The sequence below is a fragment of the Tasmannia lanceolata genome, unplaced genomic scaffold, assembly GCF_043159265.1.
Source record: "Tasmannia lanceolata isolate RefF3 unplaced genomic scaffold, GAP_Taslan_0.1 ptg000037l, whole genome shotgun sequence".
Classification (NCBI taxonomy): Eukaryota; Viridiplantae; Streptophyta; class Magnoliopsida; order Canellales; family Winteraceae; genus Tasmannia; species Tasmannia lanceolata.
The window spans coordinates 48414461-48428355 of NW_027518714.1; the positions used below are offsets into that span (position 1 = coordinate 48414461).

Genomic DNA, 13895 nt, shown 5'->3' on the forward strand with positions numbered 1-13895 from the left:
TTCTGATAGACTTGTTTTTTCTGTTCCTCTGATCTATGGTGGAACAGGCAAACAATCAGAGCTAATGGTCTTAGTGGTAAGAAGCGTGTCTAAATTTCTCTTACTTCCCTTATACCTAATATTGTAATCCTTGCTTCTGAGAAAAATTTGTTTACTCATATACATTTCTTCCATGTTCTTTTTCCAGATGTCCAGGGATTCAAAACTGTCTCCTTTCCATGAAGGAGATTACATCTACTGTTGGTTATCCATTAAAGCCTCCAAAGGTGAAATTCGAGACATTGTGCTTCTATTCCCTTGTAGATCCCTATGACAACATTTGCTTGGACATTCTTCAGGTAAGTGCCCATTTCCTTCTCAGTTATTTTTGACTTTTTTTTTCATCAATGTCAGAAAAGAGGAACTCCATCTTTTGTTTTTGCGATTGTAGAATAAATGGTCGTCTGCCTATGGACAATGTACACGCTTGGATAGTTGCTTTCAATGCCCATCTAGCAAGAAATTGATTGTAAAATCTTCCTGTCTTTGTTACTTTTATTTATTTTCTTAAGTTTTATTTTATTATTTATGGTTTGAGATCCAATTGTTATGATTATGTATGAGTACTGTTCTTAAATATACTATGATCTGAGGATACCCTTGTAGGATGACATTAGGAGTGCCAGTCTATGCTTGCCAATGATACAATGGTGTCCTTCTGGCACTCCTTTATAGATTATTATATACTATTATTATATGTTGTAGGAAATTAAAGTCGTGAATTTTGACAATGGACCATTCTAAAAAAATTAAAAATAAAATTTGACAATGGTTTTTTGAGCTTGTGCAACTTTTTTCTTCATAACTACTCACTAATGCCTTTTCTTATGCTCGTGGTACATGTAAATTGTGGGTATTTGAATTTCTGGCATTTGTGTTTTATGTACCTTTGGATGCCTATGTTTAATCTGTATGGAGTCTTTATTGTTTCTATAATAATTTGGGATTTCATAGTTATTTCATGCTTATTTTCCTTTTAAGTGAGATTTGATGAATTATAAGAAAATTTCTAGTAAAATCTTTTATAGTCATCACTTATGGATGAGAACCATTCTCATGTTTTACCCGTGTTCATGATTAGGATCCAATTAAACATCCGATTAAGCAGATTCCATACAATACACAATCAATCAAAACACAATTCCTGAGACATTTCTACAAGTTGTATTTTGAGAACCTTAAACGCCAATTGCAGAGAAAAAAAGACAAGGTAAGATAACGGGAATACAAGGGATATCAGTCGTATACAGTACTAAAATACATCTTTCTATGTAACTACTATATAAGTATATAGGGTTCATGATCTATTTCAAAATTTAGTGTATACTAGAAAATTCATACTAAATCTCCCAATCATGAATAATACTCAAAGTCTCAAACCAACTTTCCTGTAAAACATCTATGTACAGGTCCTCGATTTATTTTGTTAAGGGGGCTTTGGTATTCAGGCTTTGTTTGGTAATCAAGCCATTCATTTGCATGCATTCCAAAATTTTACTTCTTCCAAGAAAATTAACCCCCTGTTTGGATACGTGGATTCTGAGATTTCAGAATCCAGGTTTTAGTTTGGAAGCAGTGTAAAATTCTGGATTTTTACAATGGAAGTAGGTTGCAGATGCGGGGGAAGTAGGTTGCAGATGAAGGGTTTAAGTAAGAAATCCTGGTTTTAGAAATCTGTTCCCCATCCTGAGATTCTAAAACCTGGAAACAGGGGTGATTTACTCTCTCGCTCGATGGAAAGAAGGGCGACTAATCAGAAAATGACGGACGGTCTCCTTCTCTCGTCTTCAATCCACGATTTTGAGGAAATCCAAGATTCTAAAATCCGTGTATCCAAACGGCCCCTAAATGACACTACAAATGTGGGTTCAATTTGATATATAGACCAGCACCACATAGAAGCCCCCAAACACTGATATAACGGCTCTGGCCAGGAACACATGTTTAAAATTGAGGTTCTCATCGATGGAAGGGCGATGGATATTGGGGTGCCAGACATTTTTCTAAATTCCTCTACTGCATTGCTTAATGGAGTTAAGAACTGAAAACTTTAGGAAAAACAAGGCATACTAACTATGCTAAACCCCTTTTAACAATTACAGTACCCCGAATCTTAAACAAAGCATTCTGCTGAGAATAATCTACAGAGAACCAAAAAAATGGCAAGGCATATAGGTTAATTTTCATGATAGAAATATTCACAGCTATCAACAACACAAAATGGTTCAAGAAGTTCAGTTCAATCTAAACAGAGATTTGACCTTTTTTTTTGTTTTATAAGCTTTCAATCATTTGAGAAATTTCCTTTCTCATATTACCCTATAAGTAACATCATCACTAGACAGAGATTTGACCTTTTGTTTGTTTTCTAAGCTTTCAATCATTTGAGAAATTTACTTCCTCATATTATCCTATAAGTCAATCATCATTCTAGACGGAGAAGGTCTATTGGCCAATAGGCTGGAAAGAAGGTCTACTTATCCTTCAGGCGAAAATGCGTTGTAATTAAAAGTGAGAAGCGGGGTCAGGTTAGAGTACACAGGGTCCCACAAAAAGTCTACGCATAATATGAAATGATATATTCGCCCCGTTTTTACATGGGACAGCCCCCTCTAGTGTAAAAGAGTAGATGATACACTAGAGGGGGCCGTCCCAAGTAAAAACGGGGCCAATATGTCACTTCCCCATTTTATTTCAAGTCATTTTTTGGGAGAGAAGAAACATAGTTATTCTATTATACTAAAAATACCATAATAACATTTATATTTAAATTAATAACAATTATATATTCATTACTATAGGTTTTATTTCTGTCATCCTTGTGCACTCAATTGTTTGGGTAGCCCCAACTCCCACTTCCATTCCTCATTTCCTAATTCTTCATGTCAAACTAATATTATCAAATTATTTGACCTATAATTCTAATATTTTACACACTAAAAGTCTAAAACAATAGTAATAAGTTGAGTTTGTTGCCTATATATGTAAATACATCCATCAAATATCAACAACAAATGATACACTATTCTAACTTCCATATACCCAAACAACTGTCAAAACTACAAAACCAACTTCACATGAAAATTAGTTCCATAAAAGGAGTCCTAAAGTGAGAAAGAAAAGAAACTCATTCGTAATTAATTTAGCCTACTGATGTGGGCACTACCATGTTTTGATAATTGCACTAACTCATCTTGTCTTTTATTTTTTAAACAACTGTCAAAGGTTATTATCATTCCCAAAAAGCTCTCAGAAGCCAATCCAAAAGAAAAGACAAGCCGAGTTTGTGTAATTATAAGAATATGGTAGTACAAATATCAATAGCCTTAATTTTATAAAATAATGTCGCGGGAAAGAATTATGGGGAAAATAAAACTTTCTTAAACAAAAGAGTGCAGGGAAATGGACCTATAAGAAAGAATTGCCATTCCTATGAACAAAAACAGAAATAACACAACGAATGAGAGAACTATGGTCACCCTTCTTAGACTATTTTGATATTTTGCTCTTCACCCTTCTCAGACTATTTTGATGTTTTGCTCTTCTCACGGTCCATACATGCCAGAGAGGGTGAGCTAGGGTTCTCACAAGATAGAAATGAAAAGTCTATTAGGTTTCTCACTATTTAAACATTATAATTTTGAATCTTAATGTTTGCTAAATGTAAAATACTAAAGCTTCCAATGAGGAAAGGCTACTTACTATTATTTTAATGAGGAACAGGTGGAGAATTATCCCCTAGTTTTTAATCATTTGTTAATTTTATGTAACTAGCTTAGTAATAAATATCCCTGTATTGAGGAACCTGTTTCCTAAAACTAGAAAATGTGTTCCCTAAATTTAGGAAACCGGTTCCTAGTTTAGTTTCCAGGAACAGTGATGGAGGCCATTGTAGGGTCCATATTTTGATTTTAGGTGTCCTTTAGATGTTTTTTAAGTCTATGAGACTCACCAAGGTTTTCCCAACAATATCACTTGGTTTCTTTAAGTTGCAGGTGTTAAAATGGAGCCCACATGTTACCATTAATAAAAAGCTGGAGTCCACATGTTTATTATGAATTTCTTAAGTTACAATAACACATATGTCATTTGTCTTGTTAATTCACTTAAGTTTAAGTGTCCATAAGGGCCCACATGACATAACGTGACATCGTGTCACTTAAGTGATTAATATGGCCCACATTGCTGCCATTCAAAAAAAGAAAGAAAAAGGGCCCACATTGCAACATAACTGAGTCCTTATATTTGAAGTGGGCTGGTTTCAATGAGAATTTAGGAGTCCTAGTGGGTTTCAAGAGTCCTAGTTTACTTTTAGTAAGGAGAGTCCATGTAATAAGAGGAATTCCTAGGGTATCCCACCTCAATAACCTGTTCCTAGTCCATTTCAGTGAGGAATTCCTTTTTTTCTTTTTGACAGTCACATAGGGTATCCCACCTCAATTTATAGGGTGGGGCTATTCCCTACTGATGCGTGTGCAATCAGCTGTAAACCACGCACACCGGGTAAGCCCGTGGGGATTCGAACTCGCATCAGTGGGGAGGAAACCCATATCTTTAAGCCAAAGAGCCGCACACGTACGGGTTAGTTAGGAGTTCGCAGTTTAAGTATAGTAGGAGTCTTATTTAGACTAGGAGTTGGTTTGTAATAAGGATTAGGATTTTTTTTTTCAAATTTCGTATGGCTTGCATAGTCTATAAATATGAATGACATATTGGTCCTCAAAACCGTTAAATGTGAGTGGAAATTGATATTTTCTTATGTTGATTGGGTGTGGTATTTTTCTGAAGTGTGATGCTTCATATCCTTAGGTGTGATGCCTAGGAGAACCTAGTGTGACTTCAGGTTATTTTTTTCCCTGTACTTTTCCTTTTCCTTCTTTCCTTCTCTTTATTTCTTTTCATTCATCTATTCTCCCAAGCCTACCTAATCCTGCCACTCTATCCCCATATTCCCTTAGATTAGCCAACCAAAGTCTGACTCTACCTTGAAGCAGTCCTTTACTTGGTTGGCCTACATCAATTGGTTTCAGAGCTACATACCCAATTGTCTTCCCTTACCCATCCTGCATAAACATGTTTCCTAAATAAAAAGATTATTTTATACCCATCTCCATTATGTTTTCTGGGAAACGAGTAAGACGACCAAAAGGGGAGTTTCTCGGTAACTATGCATAATACTGATAACCTTGAATGAATCTGGAGGGCAAAACGAAAACGTAAAGTTGCTCGAAGTTAAGCGATCAACATTCAAAAACCAACAATTCCCTAAAACATCAAATCCTAAGTTTCAGCTGAAGTGGATCAAAGTTGCCATGTGAAGTCAGTGAAATTATCTTGTTAATTTTTCTCCTCATGTCCTAAAGTCTTTTCTCTTTTACTCATTTCTTCGGTTTTATCTTTTCTAGAAAGATCGAATGATGGATTGTCTTGTTTTAACTTGTAGAGTATGGATGGAGCTGGTGAAAGTGTGAACAAATATAGGAATCTAATATCTATTTTATTCCTCATTAAGACATCCTGGATTTTATTGAACTTCTCACTTAGCGGCAATCATGTAATTTTTTTTAAGTTTGATTAGTAATTTATTAACATAAAGGGTATAGAATTGAATTGTGCTCAATGGTGTAATTAATTATTGAATGTCTCACTTAGCAGCAATCTTTCAATTTTTGTAAGTTTGATTATTAATTTAATATCATAAAGGGTGTAGAACAAAATTTTGCTGGACGGTGTTAGTTCTATGCTCTCCCATTCTCCTTCTTGGATTCATTCACGACACCCACAACTGGATGACTATGGTCAAACCAGTCAAAACGACACATATACTCTTCTCTGCCTTTACCACCTTTTCTTGTCTTCCATAGGGTGTAAGAGGTCCTCATGGGCCCCACTTGATAATTTTTTCAAAAAAAAAAAACTCTCATATTTATGTGAAAACATAAAATGAAATATCTTGTTCATAAGAGACGAGATCTGGTCTTCCATAAGAGACGAGATCCTGTTCATATTTATGTGAAGTGCACACAAGTCAATTTTATGCTGTTAAATAGATTTTTTTTTCTTTTTTGTCAAAGAATCTAGGACGAGTCTATAAAGGTTGTCTTTTTACACTGAACGACCAACTGCGAGCAATTTGGGTGTTTTTCTAGCAACGTATGGAACTATTGGGTTTTCGTTGGCAGTCGCTCCCAATCCCTTATGTAGTTGGGCTTGTTTGTTGTTTGTTTTATTTTTGTTTTTTGTTTTTAAATTTTTGAATAGCAGGGCTAGCAATAAAAATTAGCCATTCTAATTAAAAGGGAATAGTGGTTTAAACATGCGCCCCCCCCCCCCCCCCCCCCCCCGCGACATCTGTTGTAGAGTGCTATGGATTACAAAGATCTAAATTTGAGAATCCTACAATAGTAATTACCTCAGAACCTGAGGTTCAGATGCAGCCAAAGGCAATTGAATATTGTATAATCTTGGAGGTAGAATTTGAGAAATCCTTAGTATGTTTAATGGTAATCAAATAGCGTAATAGTTACATATTGGTTTTCCATTTTAATATTGTAATGTCCATTATTGCTAGAGTGAGAAGCGATTGCGAGAAGCAATGCTGGTATCTAAAGTAGGAAGTGGGGTTTATAAAGAGAAAATTCTGGAAGCGAGAAACATGGTTTTAAATTTCCCTGAAAGAACCGAAATGTTTCCATTTCCATCCCTACCGAAATGAAATCTCAATGAATTTCTTCCACATCTTTATTTCCAAATGAAATTCCCGAAATGGACAGAAATTCGATCGAAATTCTCGAAATTCAACCGAAAATCAACCGAGTTGGTTGGAATGAAAAAAAATTGAAAGTCATGATTTGCATTTAATTTCAATAATGTAAAGAATGATATTTGGTAGGCAACATCGTTGAACTGCACAACAAAGGAACTCATGGGATGTCAAATCGGCACGGGACCAACACTAGCATGTAACTCTGTGGTATTGACATAGAGTTGGGGTCTTTAGAGGGGAGACTGGTCATTTTACTTTCTTATGCTTCATTACATTGTATTTCTTTATTGACTTTACTGTTATAGACATGTGCGGCAACGCATCTCACTAGTGGTGTGTTTGGCATCGTTTTTAAAGAACGTTTTTTGCATTCTTTTTTTTAATTTTCGAATCAGAAAAGCTAAAAACATGTTTGGCAATGTCTTGGGAATCATTGTCATTGGTTTTCTTTTTGCTTCAGAAACGCTAAAAGGAAACGAAAAAACCACCGCCACAGAAAAAGTCATCAATATACCAAAATCCAAAAATATCAAAAAATATCAAACGCTAAATTGGGTTTTTGGGGATTTCATAGAGGCCCTTTCTCTAATGCCCTAAACGCCGCCCCTCCTCTCTCTCTCGATGATCTTCTCAAGCCTCTACAAAACAACTGCCACAGACAGAATACAACATCTCAAGGAGATGTCGGCCAACAAGTGCCTCAAAACCCTAGAAATCTTCTGCTATTTTTTTCCTTCATTTGTTATTTTGCTTTGCCTTTCCCCCTTTTTTATCTGTATTGAGAGCGAAAACAAAGCTTACTCTTACCTTTTCAACACCTGTTTCTCTTTCAAACCCATTCTCTATCTCCTATCAGCAACATTATCATCATCATCTCCAATTGAAGAGGACAGGTCTTTACCTACCCATCCCCATCTCTCTCTCTCTTCCTCTCATTTTTCTCTTTTTTATCCTCATTAGTTTGAACTGAGTTGGGATGTGTTTTTTATTTATTTATTTTCAACCTCTATCTGCAGATCTGGCAGCGATAACCTGAGCGATGGATCTGGAGATGATCGGGATGGGGTTCCCCACACAACTTCTCCCGTAATTGATGTGTTAGCCGGCAAACCATGGAGCTGGCTGGATCTATGAATTTCACCCGAGTTCGTGCTTCTGGAGATGAGACGCAAAAACATGAAAAAGCTCTCCTCGACCTGACCCTCGATTCCTCGAAAGAAACATCAGTATTTTGAGTTTGTATAAAGCGAGGTATCAATTTAGGGTATAATGTCTTGTTATGGGTTTTTTTTTTTTTAATTTCTTGAGTTTGCATTCCCACTGGGGTGGACGTTTTTGGGTTTATAAAACAAATTAGCACACCATTCGACTCCCCTGATACCTAATATTGTAATCCTTCCTTCTATAAGAAATCTGTGTATACTTACATTATTTTCTTCCATGTTCTTTTTTCAGATCTTAGATTGTAAAGTGTATGCTTGCCTTGAAGGGGATAACATCTACTGTTGGAAAGGGACAATCACTGGAAGCCATGATACAACATATGAAGGTTTGGTTTACAAGGTCCTTTCCTTTCCCATTGATTATCTATTCAAGCCTTCAAAGGTGTTGTACATTTATTGTTGTTTTACCGATTGTGAAGGGACACATGTGGGTTTCCATTCCAAATCAGATGGCCAACTGAGGATGGTTGGCCGGGTTAGGGAGGAACTCTGGAAACCGGGTGGTTGCTGGAGATAAAAAATGGTTTTCGAGGGTAGCCATGTGATGCTCGAATCTGGCAACATCTACATCACAATCACCTGCGGACCCACATTCGATGTGGTGGCACCCTCAATTGGGTATGGGAGTATTTTCTTTCTTTTTTTTTTCAAATTTCTTGAGTTTTACATTCCTAGTGGGGTGGATGTTTTTGGGTTTGTAAAACAAATTAGCACATCATTCGCCTTGTCAGACTTCAATTGATTTTATTTTGTTATTCTTGTTTCTGATGGTCTTCTTTTTTATGTTCATCTATGATGGAACAGACTACAACCTGAGGTAATGGCCTTAATGGTAAGAAGCATGCCAAAATTTCTCGTCAACACCCCTTATACCTAATATTGTAACCCTTGCTTCTGAAAGAATTCTGTATAGTACTCATATTCATTTCTTCCACATTTTTTTTAGATGTCTCTGGATTCTAAAGCGTTTGCTTTCCCTGTAGGGTATAACGTCTATGGTTGGAAAGGGACAATCACTAGAAGGAATGGCTTACAAGGTCTCTGTTTCCTTTCCCATTGATTATCCAATCGAGCCTCCAAAGGTGAAATTCAAGACATTGTGCTTCCATCCCAATGTAGATCTCTATGGCAGTGTTTGCTAGGACATTCTTTAGGTAAATGCTCATTCCTATTTCGAATCATGCCTAAACAAATACAGTACGTACCCTCCTTTCTATTTTTAGTTCTCATATTTTTCTTTCTATTTTTAACGCATTGAGGACAATGCATAATTCAAGTATGGGGGTAGCTTTTAGAAACTTTCCTTCTCTAGTCTTTTCTATAATTTAAAGTTAGAAAGTTTCTTTTTCTTTTGTTTTTGGTATTTCTCTCAAATTAGAAAGAACTTAGTATTCTTAGAAAGAAAGTTATTTTCCTATTTTAAGAAAGAAAGTTAGTGGATATTTTAATTTTGAAATTTGAAAAATTAGAAAGAATACTTTCCTTTCTTAGTTTTGTTTTCATTTGGAATCTTTCTTTTAAAAGGATTTGAATAAGAAATAGAAATATAAACTTGTTTTTTATATGGTATGGATAAAAAGGAAAGAAAGGTTGAAACAAAAGAAAGAAAGAATAATTTTTAGAAAGTTTGCTTATTGATTATAGTTTTGATTTGTAGCCTTTTTTACTTGAGCTATTAAGTCTGAAGGGTTTTTACGCCTAGTTCCTTAAAGCCAACTGGCTTGAGAGCAACTGACTGAAAACTCCATACATGGGTCAGTTAGAAAGCTTAATAAATCAAAGCATTGCACGTAATCAAAGGTAAAGTTTGAACTCATATGCATCAATGTCTATGACATATGCAAATCAAAGATTAGTCGGACACTGTTTAGTAGCCTGGGTGTCTGGTGCATGCCCTGCATGTTATTCACGCCAAAAGCAGTAGAGGATTACAAAAACTGAGTTCTATTCTTAGAAAGTAATGGAAAAGTGTAAAGGATGGTGGACCATATAAGATTGTAATTTTTCTATTAAGTTTCAAAATCAAATTTCTTTTATGGTACGATTACATTAGAGGCAAGTTTAAGGGAGCAAAGTAGGACAAATTCAAAAGAGGATTCCTTGATTAAAATATTTTTCTAATTTTTTTCAACTTGGGATAGGATGCAAAGTTTAAGTATGGGGGTATTCTTGTTCTTCTATTTTGAGTAATTTATCAAAGAAAAAGGATTAGAATTTTTTTGGCTTTATTCTATAGTGAGATTTGGAAAGAAAAGTTTATTTTTAGAATTTTGTGTGTATATTCACAGCAAACACACACGAGACAAAACTCGTTCACTAGGGTAACCTAGGGGTTTAAAGGCTTGTTGCACATGTTAAGTGCAATCGTGATTCCTACGAAAGTGAGTTAGGATTTTGTTTTTATTTTTATTTTTATTTTTATATATTTTCTTTTTGTTTGCTTGAGGACAAGCAAAGTTTAAGTATGGGGAAATCTGATGAGCACATTTATGCGTGAATTGTAGGTAGGAAAAGCATGCATTTTTGTTATTTAAAGCGGTACTACTAAGGTACTTTATCATTCGCCTTGTCAGACTTCAGTTGATTTTATTTTGTTATTCTTGTTTCTGATGGTCTTCTTTTTTATGTTCATCTATGATGGAACGGACTACAAGCTGAGGTAATGGCCTTAATGGTAAGAAGCATGCCAAAATTTCTCGTCAACACCCCTTATACCTAATATTGTAACCCTTGCTTCTGAAAGAATTCTGTATAGTACTCATATTCATTTCTTCCACATTTTTTTAGATGTCTCTGGATTCTAAAGGGTTTGCTTTCCCTGTAGGGTATAACGTCTATGGTTGGAAAGGGACAATCACTAGAAGGAATGGCTTACAAGGTCTCTGTTTTCTTTCCCATTGATTATCCAATCGAGCCTCCAAAGGTGAAATTCAAGACATTGTGCTTCCATCCCAATGTAGATCTCTATTGCAGTGTTTGCTGGGACATTCTTCAGGTAAATGCCCATTCCTATTTCAGTTCTTGTTGACTTGTTTTTTTTTAAAATCTATGCATGTATACACCCCCTTTTCCTCTTTCATATCCCAATTTGAATAAAAACTTGTATTTGATCTTAAAACATTGTTTATGCTTTGGCCATCTACAAAACAACACATATTTTATCTTTACTTTATTTTTATACCAATCAAAGTCGGAAGGAGAAACTCCATCTTTTGTTTTTGGAATTGCAGGATAAATGGACAATATACAAGACTAAATCTTCCGGCCCTTCTTTTATTTATTTTCTTCCTTAAGTTTTACTTTATTGTTTATGGTTTGAGATCCAGTCATCATGATGCTAATTTTTTTATGTATGAGTATTGGCCTCAGCTATTTGAGGGCACCCTTGTAGGATGACAGTAGGTCTGCCAGTCTCTGTTTGACTTGTATGTAAGCTAGACTAGCAGTCATGACCTTGCCAATGAATCAAGGGCATCTTCTACCACTCCTCTTTAGATTATTATAGGTTGTAGGAAATTAAAGTTGTTTTTATGTTCCATTGGAGATGAAGACGATGGAGATAGAGATAGAGAAGAGAAAAACGAGTGAATGAGGTGAGTCTCACCCCACGCACTGTTTTTATTGATATATGTGTGTATGTGTATACATGGGAAAAGACAGAACTGCCCCTATAAAGAGGGGGAGGGGGGGGAGTGCTCACATACACAGCATTATTCAACAGTTATGGATTTTGACAATGGTTTTTCGAACTCATGCAATTTTTTTCTTCGTAACTACTTAATAAGGCCTTTTCTTATGCTTGTGGTACATGTAAATTGTGGTCATTTGAATTTATGGCATTTTAGTTTTATGTAACTTTTTGATGCCTATGTTTAATCTATATTGAATCATTATTGGTTCTATTATAATTCAGGGTTTCATAGTTATTGCATGCTTATTTTACCTTTCAGTGAGAATTGAAGAATTATAAGAAAATTTATGTTAAAAAAGCCATGTTATCAACACTTTTGGATGAGAACCATACTCATGTTTTACCCATATTGGGTACTGGTATCTGTGTCATGCATGTTCATTATAAGAAGCCCTATTTCCTTGTTAGAGTTAAGAAAAGAAAATGTTTGAGATGGTAGACATAAAAATGCGTTTATTTAGTAGTTGATAAAATAATATTTTATTCTGCAATGGATTTGCTTTTAGAGTTCTAGCATGTAAAATCATCAATTGTCTTCAGCATTTTTCATGAAGGAAATGCTCAAGATTGGTGAATAGTAATAGTTAATGTCAATTATGAGAAGTCTCACTGTTGTTGGTATGAAATTGGTTCATACTTGTCAATTATTGACATCTCTGGTATACAAAAATTATAGTATTTAATATATAGGCTTGTTGAGTATTGTCTCCTTCGTCCTATACATTAGTATTAAATTGGTTCTTACTTACCAATAGTTGATGTTTCTAGTATATGAAAAATTATACTCATATATGTGTTTGTTGAGTATTGACTCTTTCGTCCTACATTCGCTTTGTTGTCATAACTTCTCTCTCTAAATTTCAAATTACTCTTGTCATTGAAATTCAGTACTAGTTATATCTGTGTCAGGCCGCTCTTATGATGATATCCATTGGATGGGCATCTGCTTTTGCTTCTCCTCCTCTGTTGGCATTGGCAATAATTGCTGGTAGTGAAACTGTGACACTTGCAACTTAGACGTGACAATTCATTGCTTCAGAGAAAAACAATTAGGCTGCACACTTTTGTAGACGATTCATCGCTCATCTTACATCAACTTGCGAACCTATCTTTAAGCTCTTGAAGAAAAATACTTCCAAAGAATGGACAGAGGAATGTCAACAGGCCTTTGAGAAGATAAAGCAAAGTTTGTCTGAACCACCGATAGTAGCACCTGTAATACCGGGACATCCATTGCTACTTTACTTGTCAGTAACAGAAACCACCATGGGTTGTATGTTAGCACAGCAAGATCCAGAAACCAAGCATGAAAAGACTGTATGTTATCTTAGTAAGAAGATGTTGGAGTATGAACAGAAGTACACTGTCCTAGAAAAACTGCTTAGCCTTTGTTTGGGCTACTCAGCGACTCAAACATTACCTTTTATCGCATAAGGTCCTGCTTTTGTCAAGGATGGATCCTCTGAAGTATCTCTTTGAAAAATCAGCCCTAACAGGTAGGACTGCCAGATGGTTATTATTGTTATTTGAGTTTGACATCACCCATGTAACCCAAAAATCAGTAAATGGCCGAGCCATTGCTGAACAATTGGCAGGAGCACCCCGAGAAGAAAGTCAGCCTTTCAAACCGATATTCCCAGATGAAGAGATCATGATGGTAAAAGATGAATATCCAGAAACTGGTTGGACCCTCTATTTTGATGGAGCAGCAAACCAAACAAGGCAAGGAGTAGGGGCACTGCTTGTGTCACCTCGAAATGAGCATGTTCCCATTGCCGTTAAGTTACAATTTAATTGCACCAACAATATGGCAGAGTATGAAGCATGCATTGTTGGGCTTGAGGCCGCATTGGCCTTAGGCATAGAGAATCTTGACGTATATGGAGATTCGAAGCTAACCATTTGCCAAACTCAAGGAGAGTGGAGAACCAGAGAAGAAAAGCTACAGCCATATCATGAATACTTGGATGTTCTTGTTCAACAATTCCGATTCATCACCTTCAGTTATTTACCAAGGTTGAAGAATAGATTTGCCGATGCCTTAGCGACGTTAGCTTCTATGATTGACATACCTCACAATATGAAGATGAGACCCATCACTGTTCAGGAGCATGGGCTCCTGCATATGTTGATGCTATAGAAATAGCTGCAAGATGTCCCGATGGTAAGCCATGGT

At 35.8% G+C, this 13895-nt stretch overlaps 1 long non-coding RNA gene across 1 annotated transcript; it reads left to right on the forward strand.

The window, feature by feature from the left end:
• Positions 1 to 8324, forward strand: LOC143862543 (uncharacterized). Its single transcript, XR_013240354.1, has 5 exons — positions 1 to 76; positions 188 to 338; positions 431 to 508; positions 7822 to 8056; positions 8261 to 8324. It is a non-coding gene; the product is annotated as an uncharacterized LOC143862543 (long non-coding RNA).
• The last annotated feature ends 5571 nt before the right edge of the window (positions 8325 to 13895 follow it).